The following is a 9654-nucleotide window of genomic DNA, read 5'->3' on the forward strand; positions in this document are numbered from 1 at the left end:
TCACAATACCCTGATAGTGAAGAGGAATGCATGAAACATCTGGTCCATAATGGCCCTGTGCCATGGGGACAGAGAAGGAGTGGCAGGATTGTATCTACAATCCCTCATTATTTTCTTTCCTTGTCAAGGGAATGGCTGATTGTTCAGCACTTCAAAGCATCCCTCTCATACATGGGGGATGTCGGGGGAGTTCAGACATTGTTTTCTGTTGAACATGTAACAAGAAAGTACATGAAGTCTGTTTTTCTAAAAAATTCCTTAGGCCAGGGAATGAATCCCTGATATGTGAGGGTTTTGGTTTAATGTAAGTCGGCTGTGTGATGTGGTCGCTTAGAAGAGGGCATTTAGGTAGAGGCTGCATTGACAGAAGCATGGTCGCTGGATGAGGAGGTGATGGTTCTACGTCTGCCCTGAGCGATCCCTGCTGAGTTGTGTCTGTATGAGTCAGAGTTCTTACCAGAGAGCAACTCTAGCTAATTCAAGAAGAAAGTAGATCTATTCAAAGAAAGCCCTGATGAGGTCATTGCTGCCACCACAAAGGCAGAAATCAACAATGGCGGTTCCACAGCTCCCAGGAAATCCATTTCCATGACTGCTACGGCTGCCATCATCTTGCATCCAGAACTCACCCTGCCCCCAAAAAGCTCAATGCCTTTTTCTCAGCCTGCACTATGAAGGGCCTGGGTCACATGACTGGTCCCAGCTGCAGGGGAGACTGGGAGTGTCAGTTCTCACTACCTCACGAGGGAGTGGGGACAGAAGGGATTTCTGCAAATACAGAAAGATGATGGGTAGGCATGCACGTGACAGATGCCCCCTACACTTAGTGAAGGTCACAGAGAAACTGCAGCCTCGTAGAAGGAAGTAGCCAGGTGAAAGAGCAGCTGAGGGAACAGGGATGTTTGGCCCATAGAAGAGAAGATTTGGGTGGCTATCATGGCTGCCTTCAAATAGCAGCAAAGATGAGAGGAATTAGCCTCATTCGGTACAGCCCCAGGGATTGAACCTGTTCCAGTGACGGGGTCAGATTTCACCTAAGTATAAATAAGGAATGTTGCCCGGCCAGCATGGCTCAATGGTTGACTGTCAACCTAGGAACCAGGAGGTCACAGTTCAATTCCCGGTGAGGGCACATGCCCGGGTTGTGGGCTTCATCCACAGTGTGGGGCATACAAGAGGCAGCCGATCAATGGTTCTCTCTCATCACTGTTGTTTCCATCTTCCCCTTCCTCTCTAAAATCAATAAAAATATTTTTTTAAAAATAAATGTTAAAAGTCAGAGCAGAGCCTTCTAAAGAGAGAATGAGCTGTCTCATAGGGTAGTGAGTTCCCCATCACAGGCAGCATTCAAGGAAAGCAACCACTTGAAGGCGATTCAAGCAATAAAGGAAGGGAGAATTTCAATGTTTCTTATAACTAAGGGATTTTGTCATTATTAGTTCTCTCCTTCTAAAATTAATCATCTACTTAGCCTCAGAAAACAGACCAGTCTTGATATATCCTATGCAGAATTTATAATGGCCTCCCAGCCTCCATTTTTGCCAGTGCTGCATTTTATTAAAGCCTGGAACCCTATTTATCCTCATCAAGTTAGTGAGGCAGCACATCAATTCATTATTCTTACTTATCTAATACAGAAGGAAGAGAAATGGTCTACAAAACCTTGACAGCTGGGAAGAGAAAAAGTAGCCAGAAGCAATTCAGTCACTGAAAAATGAAATTCCTTTTTATAAAGAGGGGGAAAAATGTATTTCAGTAAAGCAATCAAGTTAGGGAAGGGCCGTTTCTGAGAGTGGGATGAAATCCAGGTATGTGAAATTGCACGTGTCAACATCGCATCTCTTATGCATTTTTCAAACCAGACTCCACGGAGAAAAACCCGGAGTCGTGCATCAGCATGGCCACAAGCGCCTGGTGAGTGAGTTCCCCATCAGCCTCGGTCTCCCCACCTACAGAATGGGAACGTCTCTGCACGAACACCGCAGGTGAAAGAGAGGCATTCTTGCAGCCATGGTGGGAGGGGGTGCTCTGTCCAGATGCAGAACACCATGCCCAGCAAGCAGGGAGGAAGAAGGGGGAACCAGGCTGCCTCCGATCTTACCAATCTTATCGCTGATTGGCTGAATCCACCTCACCCGCAGCCTCAGGTCCCCAGAGGCTCTCAGCCACCCAGCCCCGGGGGCAGCCCAACCTCCTACACTGTTGGGTATGAGGCATCATCCGCTGGGCTCCAGTGTGATTCGTGACCCTCTCTTGGCAGTGTTGCTTCGTAGAGCTCCAGGGACCCCAGCATTTTGTTCATCTGCTCTGAGCTCCTAGGCAGGGAATTTTGCTCGGTGGCTGTCAGCTGATTGTCCTGTTTCGTCCAGTGCCTGACCAGCGTGCCTCTGTGAGGGGATAAGAGATAGTTCTACGGGACTGAAGTATTTTCAGTGCACGGGACAGCGGTGTGTTCTCCACCCTTATTTTGCTCCTCTTTTACATCTTTGCGGGCAGAAGTTGGCAGGGCCAGTTTTAGAGAATGACTTATTGTCAGATAAAGGACCCCCAGAGCCCCATGCCATATGACCCACTCGCTGCACTGCGCACACATATGAAAACCAGGAAAACCCAACACTGCTTTGACTTGACCATGATGGCGAGATCTAACGTCTATCCAGTGTTTACTCTGTGGCAGACGTCGTACCAAGTGCTTTCAATGCATGGCCCCAGTCCTCACTGTGAATCCTACGTGGTAAGGATTTGTATTCCCATTTTATGGACAGGAAAAGTGAGGTGCAGACAGTAAGGCTAACAAGCTAGTAAATGCAGATCAATCATATCCATTAGCCTATGGTGGAGTTGGTTTCACTATATGTCATTTCACCACAGTCCCAAGAACCTATTGATGTACAGCCTCTCAAAAGGAAAGAGGCAGGTTGGAGAAGAGGTGCAGAACCGTAGGATGGCTTTAGAGGATATCTGAGGAGGCGGTCCAGTGCAGTGTCAGCAGGACAGGTGCTAGGCTCTGGGTCAGACAGAGCGGCATTCAAATCCTGGCCTGATCCTTACTAGCTGTGAGGTCCTTACTTAATCTAAAGCCCGTTTCCTCAGCTGTACCATGGGCACGGTGGTCCCCAGGTGTCCAGTGAGGCTGTGTTGGGATCTGAGCATTAGCCTGGGGTACAAAGCATACACAGCAGTGTGATGATACAACTCAAGCTCAGAGAGAGCAACTAGGTAGCCCAAGGCCACACAGCATACTTGTGGCACCTGGTCCAGTGTTCTTTGCACACCAGCTGCTCTAAGTTATTCCCATACAGTATGGGGCCGCTCTATCTCCTACCAGCTCCCTTCTCAAATTTCCCATTTCAGGGTTTCAGGTAGGTTTTAGTCCCCTGCAAGGCTATGCTGCCATACTCAGTGGTCCGTGCCAAACTGGGTGAAGTGGGTACAAGCAATTCGTGCAGCTACAGTTCAAAGCAAGTGATGGGGGAAGGAGGGAATGTTCAGGTTCCTGTAGTGTCCACTAGATGGAGCCACACATCTGCATTCATCAGTTCCCTTTCTGGACAAGAACATGAGTTGTCTTATAAAGGAAGAATTGAGAAGATGCAGGCATTCACTCATTCATTCATTCAATAAATACAGGGTGTCCCCCCCCAAAAAAATGTATCACACTTTAACAGCTGAGAACTCAATTTTTAAAAACATGAAATATCCTATATAATAAAAGGCTAATATGCAAAATGACTGAACAGAGGAACGACCGGTCACTATGATGCGTACTGACCACCAGGGGGCAGACACTCAACACGGGAGCTGCCTCCTGGTGGTCTGCGCTCCCACAGGGGGAGCGCCGCTCAGCCAGAAGCCAGGCTCACGGCTGGCGAGCACAGCGGCAGTGGCAGGAGTGGGCGTAAGCTGGCAGGTGAACATCCCCCGAGGGGTCCCAGACTGTGAGAGGGCGCAGGCCGGGTTGAGGGAGCCCCCCCCCCCACCTCGCAGTGCACGAATGTCATGCACCAGGCCTCTAGTATCTTAATAACCACTGCCTTTATAATTATTCAAAGGGTGTATACATTTTTTTGGTCCACCCTGTATTTACTGAGCACATCCTCTAGGCTGGGCATGGTGATACAATTATAAACACTGTACTTAAGAACACACTTAGAGTTAAACTTCTCTGCTTCTGTAATGGATCTCACAGCCATACAACCACTGTATCATTCATTCACTCCATCCTTTCCCCCTTTTTTTCACTCCATCCTTAACAAGGGTCTACTGACATCACTCTTCTATTTCTTCCTCAAATATTGACTTGGCATGTGTTCTCCGAGCTCTGGGAACCCTAGGATGGATCAGGTGGTCTCATGGAGGAAACAAACACGGGATTAGTGTGCATTCGGCCTGACCTGCGTGGTGACTGATGTTTGGCAAAGGCTGGTTGGAGGAACCCAGAGCTCATCATTAGGATCCTTTAAAAGAAAGCCAAGTCATTTCTCCATTGACATTCTGAAGGGGGTGCTCAAAACCTTTGCCCCACCCATTCTTTCTCTGCTTCTGGTGAATAATTGGGTCCATGTACCTGTCCCTTCCGAGATCCTGGTACTGCCCCCAGGCTGGAGCTTGAGATGGCAGGGAGGAGACCGCTTTTATCACAGCTGGGGCTTTGGCGAAAGCCTCACTCTTCCCTGGGCACACATTTCTGCCTTCCTTCCCAAGAGAGGCGTGTGGCTGCAGGGAGGACCACACAAGACTGATGTCAGAAGACCTGGGCTCTGGCCTCCTTCCTGGCCCTTCCTTATATGATATGTGGTCATGGATCAGCCACATCCTTTTCCTGGGCCTGTCTTCTCATCTGTGGCAGATCAAATGTGGCCACAAATCCTTTACAGACGCTCCCACCAGAAGGTGGCAACTTTCCCCCTTCCCTCAGTCCCACAGTCAGCCACCCTCTAGTCCAATTCCCCTCATCCTCCCCCTCAATCAGCCATGTCACTAACAGCCTCCAACTGGTTTCCCCCACATTCACTCTGCCCACCCCCCACCATGCCTCCTACACCCAGGAGATCAGCTGACAGGAAAACACAAGTTGGGTCAGGTCACTTGTCCGCCATCTACCCCCTGGTGCATGGCGGCCTCCCTCCCATGACAGTTCTCGACAGCCCACTCCCGGTGCAGCACCTGGCTCCCTGTCAGCCTGTCTCCTCCTTGTTCACACTGCTCCGGCCTCATGCCTGGGATGGTGACCCCAGTACCACACAGCCGGTCATAGGAGGGAGATCGGAGCAGGAAATCAAGGAAGAACTTGAGGTGGAAAGCTTACTGAAGTTCTACTGTAAAATAAACACCAAAGTGCTACCCAGAAGTGAGGGGGGACAGAAGACTACGCCTTGACCCTTGGGACAGGGGTTTTCCTAAGAGGTGGTGATGGTGGTGGCATCAAGGAGGAGGGCGTTTGGGAAATGTAGTTCCTGGTGGAAGCTGAATGGTCAGAAACCTCAGCTGTCACCCGGCAACTGGAAGGTGGACAGGGGGAGTGAGTCATCGATCAGGTTGCTGCATCCACATTTGTTTACACATCTTCTTCTTTTTCCCTTGACTACACACCTGTGACCCTCCACTGCAGCATAAACTCTTTGGCTGGGAAGGACTGTGCCATATTCATCTTTGTAGCTCTTTCCCAAACAGAGCTCTGCACCAAGACGGCAGAGAAAATGTCTGATGAATGTTCTAACAGTTCTCGCCAGTCCACTCCCGGTAGCAGCCCCCCATTCTCTTTTAGAGAGCCCTCCCTTCCCCGTTCTCACTCATGTGCTCCATGTAAGCACTGTCTCCCTCCCTGGCTCCAGGCCTGAAACGTGTGGCCCAGACCGAGCCAAGAAAACATCCCTTTCTCCTGGCCACGGTGCCTGGCTCCGGAGCGGGCAAGTGACATCCCGAACCGAGGAAACAGGTGAGACAGAGAGAAGGGAGGATAAAGGCAAATGCTTCATTCTAGGCTGCAGGTGCTAAGGGAGAGGTCTAATCCTGATGGCATGGCTTAAGCTCCTGGATCCAGCTTGTCTGACAGCCATTTACGTCACTGGAGTCTAGAGTCACCGAAGCATATTAATCCCATACCTTGCCTAAGGCAACTGGAGGTGGGTTGGCCATCACCTGCATCCAAAAGAGCCCTGACAGGCGAAGAAACGAATGAATGACTTTACCTGAAAATTGTACCACAGGGAAGGATTCAGACGGGATCTTGCCCTTCACTCTCTGACACGGGCGAACTGCCTACGGTCTTTGGACTTCAGTTTAGAACTCTGATATCATTCACTTACACAACACATATTTATTGGCATTTATTGCGCTGTACACCGTGCTAGGTGTTGGATCTACTGTGGTAACAAAACCCTCATGGTCCCTGTTCTCATGAAAATGGAAATGAAGTTCAGTTCTAGAAATGTAAAGTTCATTTGGATATACCTATGTTTATCACTGTAAAATCGGTGGTCCAAGTCTCTAGCTCTTGAAAGAGGTAGCTGCTATGAGTCCTTCAACTCCTTATCTGCTAATATCATAGGGTAATTGGTGGAGGGGAAAGAAACAGAGCTAGTATAATAAGGGGAGGGGTATCACAGGCTTTGCTTCCTTCCCGGCGCTCAAGGCCAGTCAAAAGTAACGCTTATGAGTCTAATGACACACAGCGCTGAGCTAGAGGATGCAACAGCCTGGGGTGGGCCTGGGTCCAATCCTCCGGGACCTTCGGCTCTAAGAATAGCCAACATGCTACCAGGTACGTTTTTTTCTGGCCTCTGGCAAAGAGACTTTTCTGAGTCCAATATGCTCATCAGTGTTCCCAAGAATCAGGCTTAGAAATGGATTTTAAGCCCATCTCTTTCGATTCTCGCTACAAGGAACTAAGAATGCCGACTGCAGTTGGGTTTTCACTTTGAAGGGATTTCACAGCTTGGGCTGAAGCGGCAGAATGTCAGCTACAGGCCCAGTAGGTAAATTTAGCAGGTCCTAAACAACCGGAGTCCTATTCCACCTTCTGTTATTTAATTTATTCATACAGGTCACAAATCTGTGTCAAGTGCCCACTCTGCACTGGGCACCATCGGAGAACAGCCGCCGGCTCATAAGAGAGGAGCTCAAGGGGAAACAGATCCAGAGGCAAATTCTCAACACAAGCCCGCTCCCGCCTACCAGGCCCACACACCTGGCTAAGCCCAGCCAGATGTTACTAAACCAGCCTCCACTAATAATTCAGCTAATGTGCTCTATTCTAAATATAGCATGCGTTCTTGCCTGTTCCATTTATTATTACTGCATTAAAAAAATGACCTCAAAACTTAGTGATTTGGTACTTAATGCCACTGCCCTATACACTTAAACATGATTAAAATAGTAAATGTTATACTAGTTGTGTGTGTGTGTGTGTGTGTGTATGTATATATATATATATATATATATATATATATAATAATAAAAATTATGGAAGGATAAAAAATAATAATGGTTTGAAACAACCACTTGACTAAACTCATAGCTTCTGGGTGGGGGTCAGAACTTCGGGCAGGGCACAGTGGGATTGGTTCATTTCTGCTCCACGGTGTCCAGGCCTCAGGAAAGCGCGAAGGCTGGTGTGAACTGGTGTCTGGGCACTGCAGTCATCTGAAGGCATGTCCATTTACATGTCTGGGTTGACTCAACATCCACGATTGTCTACTGGAGCCCCCACATGTGGCCCCTCCGTATGGCTTGGCTTCCTCACAGCATAGCGGCCTCAGGGTAGTCAAACTTTTTAAAAAGCAGCTCAGAGCTCCAAATATGAGTGCGTAAGGAAAACAAAACAGGGGTCAGGGGAGCAACCCATTTGTAACCTGACATTGGAAGTGTCACTTCCGTCAAACTCTATTGGTCGAATTAGTCATAAGCCTACCTAGATTCAAGGCCAGGGGGTGGGCAGAATTAGACTCTGTATTTTGATGGGGAAGTACCAAGATCACATTGTGAAGATACTGTAGCCTTTCCTGAAAAATGCAATCTGCCTACCACCTTTCTAAACGGGCCCAAAGCAAAGAAACCACAAAATCAGCAGGAGTCCTTAAACTGCGGCCCGCGGGCCACATGCGGCCCGCCGAAAACATTTATCCGGCCCGCCGGGTGTTTTTGCCGCCGCTGCCTGTCCTGCTTAGCAGCCGACTCGTCCTGGGCCCGCATGAGCATGTGTGGAATGTCTGAGGGACAGTGAACTGGCCCCCTGTTTAAAAAGTTTGAGGACCTCTGGTATAGAGAAACAGCATGGGAAGAGGCCCTAATAAACATAATCTTCTTTACCAAAGGATTAGCAATTCACTCCTGAGAGGATGGCTCCTCAGGCTGGCAGGGTGCCAGGCGCATTAGGCTGAGTGTAGAGTTGGTGTTTAGTTGTAGTTCTCTCAGTTTCTGTGTGTGTGTGATCTGAGGCGGTCACCACTGGGACCTTTAACTTCCTCATCTTAAAAGGGGAGGTAATTCTTTTAAAAATATATATATTATTTATTTCAGAGAGGAAGGGAAAGGGAGAGAAAGACAGAAACATCAATGATGAGAGAAGCCTTGATGGGTTGCCTCCTGCACACCCCACATTGGGGATCAAGCCACACCCCTAGCATGTGCCCCGCCCAGAAATCAAACTGTGACCTCCTGGTTCTTAGATCCACGCTCAACCACTGAGCAACGCTGGCAGAACAGAGATCATTCTTGATCATGTTCATCAGTGTTGTTGTGAGAACCAAGTGAAATATTGTATGTGAAGACAAATTTGTTGCAAAGATGTCCATACATTGACCCCACAGGTGGACAGCCCTCTTTGGCAATACAACTGGGAAAGACCATGTCTTGCCAGGTTGTTGTTGCCACCACTCTTTCCCCATAGTAACCACTCTCCTGTTTTTGCTTGCCTGTCTCAGAGGTAGGAGAGCCAGCTGGAGCTCAGAGAGGGCGAATGACCTGGACCGGGTTGCACAGACAAAGAGATCAAAACCCAGATCTTTCTGGGATGCTCAGACTTTCCATTCTAAAGTCCATGAGCCACTGACATTTTTAATAGAGGACTCTGACTTCAGCTGAGAAGCATGAGACAGATTACAGCCAGCATCTGCAGTCACAGTACCTGGTTTAGATCCTAGCTACAACACTCATTAGCAATTAATGTCCCCGTGTTAAAATGGGAATAAGACTTCTCACACCAGGGTAAGAAGTAACCAAGTTGCCCTAGTCCAGTGGCTGGCAAACTCATTAGTCAACAGAGCCAAATATCAACAGTACAACGATTGAAATTTCTTTTGAGAGCCAAATTTTTTAAACTTAAACTATATAGGTAGGTACACTGTTATTAACTTAATTAGGGTACTCCTAAGGCTTAGGAAGAGCCACACTCAAGGGGTCAAAGAGCCACATGTGGCTCACAACCCGCAGTTTGCCGACCACGGCACTAGTCGGTTTGGCTCAGGGGATAGAGCGGAAGCCTGTGGATTGAAGGGTCCTGGGTTCGATTCTGGTCTAGGGCACATGCCGGGGTTGTGGGCTTGATCCCCAGTGTGAGGCACGCAGGAGGCAGTCGATCAATGATTCTCTCTCATCATTGATGTTTCTATCTCTCTCTCCCTCTCCCTTCCTCTCTGAAATCGATAAAAATAT

Source organism: Myotis nattereri (assembly GCF_964212035.1).
Source record: "Myotis nattereri genome assembly, chromosome: 2".
Classification (NCBI taxonomy): Eukaryota; Metazoa; Chordata; class Mammalia; order Chiroptera; family Vespertilionidae; genus Myotis; species Myotis nattereri.